Source organism: Scylla paramamosain, chromosome 36 (genome assembly GCF_035594125.1).
Source record: "Scylla paramamosain isolate STU-SP2022 chromosome 36, ASM3559412v1, whole genome shotgun sequence".
Classification (NCBI taxonomy): domain Eukaryota; kingdom Metazoa; phylum Arthropoda; class Malacostraca; order Decapoda; family Portunidae; genus Scylla; species Scylla paramamosain.
In genome coordinates, this window is record NC_087186.1 from 1,438,185 (window position 1) to 1,441,753 (window position 3,569).

At 38.7% G+C, this 3,569-nt stretch overlaps 1 long non-coding RNA gene across 1 annotated transcript; it reads left to right on the forward strand.

Annotated features, from left to right (window-relative positions):
* Positions 1-354: 354 nt before the first annotated feature.
* Positions 355-1,052, forward strand: LOC135090774 (uncharacterized). Its single transcript, XR_010262108.1, has 2 exons — positions 355-479; positions 580-1,052. It is a non-coding gene; the product is annotated as an uncharacterized LOC135090774 (long non-coding RNA).
* The last annotated feature ends 2,517 nt before the right edge of the window (positions 1,053-3,569 follow it).

A 3,569-nucleotide genomic window follows, 5' to 3' on the forward strand; every position in this document is an offset into this window, starting at 1 on the left:
AGTGTCCTTCCTATATAAAAAAAAAATATATATATATATATATATATATATATATATATATATATATATATATATATATATATATATATATATATATATATATATATATATATATATATATATATATATATATATATATATATATATATATATATATATATTTTATATAGGAAGGACACTGGCCAAGAGCAACATATATATATATATATATATATATATATATATATATATATATATATATATATATATATATATATATATATATATATATATATATATATATATATATATATATATATATATTTATGTAAGAAGTTGAAGTGGGCGCGCCTGTGAAAGGCTCACAGACTAGTCAGCGAGGCCCGCCAAAACGAGTCTTAAGGCCCTGAAGGTTTGTTGTTGTGGGGATTTTGGCGGGAGAGGCGAGCGAGAGAGAGACAGGGTGCAGAGTAGTGGTGGATTTGCCATTTGATTTGCAGGTATGTTATTGGGATTTGTTGTATTCTTTCATGGTGAAACAGTGTACATTGGGGGACATTATTGGGAGATAGGGTGGTGATTTGTACGCTTGGTTGGCAGGAGTTTGGTCTTGGCAGTGTGCTGTGGGACGTCAGTGAGGTGGCACCGTAGCAGATACTGTGAACTAAGGAGGCTGCAGTGAGGAACTTGCTGTCCCTGGCTGCTATGGTGTTAGTACCGCCGTGCATGGAGGAAGAGCTGCAGTACTTCAGGGTAGTGGTAGTGGTGTACCTTCAGCGCGTTGGGTCGGTGTGCGGTTGGGCCTATAGGGTGTGAGGGTCCTGGGGGTACTGGTTAGGGTGGGACAGTGTCAGTGGCATATAACATTTCTTGTGTTGGTGCGTGAAGTGTTTATTTCTCCTGGTTATTTGTATGTGGATTTACCCATTTTCTCATGGGATCAGGTATTTTGGAGTGCCAGCAGTGTGGCCTCTAAGAGTGTTAAGCACTCATATTTTATTTGTGTTTTCTTTATTATGTACTCATTTGTGTTTTCTTTATTATGTACTCAACCATTAAATTTTTAAATTGTGGCCCGGGTTTCTGTGAACCTAAGCAGGAGGTTTAAATTAATCAGTGGGTTCTTGTGGTGAGTGCTTGGTGAGCCTAATTAAGGTAGGTTAACTGTGCCCTAGTTTTGCACTCATTATATAATATATATATATATATATATATATATATATATATATATATATATATATATATATATATATATATATATATATATATATATATATATATATATATATATATATATATATATATATATATATATATATATATATATATATATATATATATATTCAGTTTTTTTTTAATGTTGGAGGGACACTGTTCAAGGGCAAGAAAAATCTCCCCCCCCCAAAAAAAAAAAAAGCCTACTGAGATGCCAGTCCCCGAACAAGGTCCAATGCTGTAGTAAAAAATTGAAGAATAAACATCTTGAAACCTCCCTCTTGAAGGAATTCAAGTAACGGGAAGGTAAAAATACTGAAGCAGGCAGGGAATTCCAGAGTTTAACAACGAAAGAGATAAATGACTGAGGATACTGATTAACTCTTGCATTGGAGAGGTGAACAGAATAAGAGTGAGAGAAAGAAGAATTTCTTGTGCAGCGAGGCCGCGGGAGGTGGTGAGGCATGCAGTTAGCATTAAAATAGCTAGAGATGCAACATTGCGGCGATGACAGAGAAGCTGAAGACAGTCAGTTAGAGGAGAGGAGTTGATGAGACGAAAAACTTTTGATTCCACCCTGTCTAGAAGAGCAGTATGAGTGGAACCCCCCCAGACATGTGAAGTATACTCCATACATGGACGAATAAGGCCATTGTACAGAGTTAGCAGATTGGGGGGTGAGAAAAACTGGCGGAGATGTCTCAGAACGCCTAACATCAGAGAAGCTGTTCTAGGTAGAGATGAGATGTGAAGTTTCCATTTAAGATTATAAGTAGAGGACAGACCGATGATGTTCAGTGTAGGAGAGGGGGGCTGTTGAGTGTCATTGAAGAAGAGGGGATAGTTGTCTGGAAGGTTGTGTCGAGTTGATAAATGGAGGAATTGAGTTTTTGAGGTATTAAACAATACCAAGTTTACTCTGCCCCAATCAGAAATTTTAGAAAGATCAGTAGTCAAGCGTTCTGTGGCTTCCCTTCATGAAATGTTTACCTCCTGAAGGGTTGGACATTTATGAAAAGACGTGGAAAAGTGCACGGTGGTATCATCAGCATAAAAGTGGATAGGACAAGACGTTTGGTTTAGAAGATCATTAATGAATAATAATAAGAGAGTGGTTGACAGTACAGAATCCTGAGGAAAACCACTGTTATCAGATTTAGAAGAACAATGACCGTCTACTACAACAGCAATAGAACGGTCAGAAAGGAAACTTGAGATGAAGTTACAGAGAGAAGGAGAGAAGCCGTAGGATGGTAGTTTGAAAATCAAAGCTTTGTGCCAGACTCTATCAAAAGCTTTTGATATGTCCAAGGCAACAGCAAAAGTTTCACCAAAATCTCTAAAAGAGGATGACCAAGACTCAGTAATGAAACCCAGAAGATCAGCAGTACAGCGGCCTTGACGGAACCCATACTGGCAATCAGATAGAAGGTTGTGAAGTGATAGATGTTTAAGAATCTTCCTGTTGAGGATAGATTCGAAAATTATAGATAGGCAGGAAATTAAAGCAATAAGGCGGTAATTTGAGGGATTAAAACGGTCACCCTTTTTAGGGACAGGTTGAATGTAGGCAAACTTCCAGCAAGAAGGTAAGGTAGATGCTGACAGACAGAGCTGAAAGAGTTTGATTAGGGAAGGTGCAAGCACGGAGGCACAGTTTCAGAGAACAACAGGAGGGACCTCATCAGGTCCATAAGCCCTCCGAGGGTTTAGGCCCGACGGGTCTCTGACACGGAAGCAGTAGTCATTCCAATGAAAATCAGCAAAATACCTCCTCATGGATAACATCATTGCGAAGAATTTTAATAAGTGACATGAAGTAGTAAGTGGGTGGAGGAGAGGGAGAAACAAGCACAGAATCGTCCAAGGTAGAGTTTTTAGCAAAGGTTTGAGCGAAGAGTTCAGCTTTAGAAATAGATGTGATATCAGTGGTGCCATCTAGATGAAATAAAGGAGGGAAAGAAGAAGAAGCAAAGTTATTGGAGATATTTTTGGCTAGATGCCAGAAGTCACGAGGGGAGTTAGATCTTGAAAGCTTTTGACACTTTCTGTTAATGAAGGAGTTTTTTGGCTAGTTGGAGAACAGACTTAGCATGGTTCCGGGCAGAAATATAAAGTGCATGAGATTCTGGTGATGGAGGGCTTAAGTACCTTTTGTGGGCGACCTCTCTATCATGTATAGCACGAGAACAAGCTGTATTAAACCAAGGTTTAGAAGGTGTAGGACGAGAAAAAGAGTGAGAAATGTACGCCTCCATGCCAGACACTATTACCTCTGTTATGCGCTCAGCACACAAAGACGGGTCTCTGACACGGAAGCAGTAGTCATTCCAAGGAAAATCAGCAAAATACCTCCTTAAGTCCCCTCAACTAGC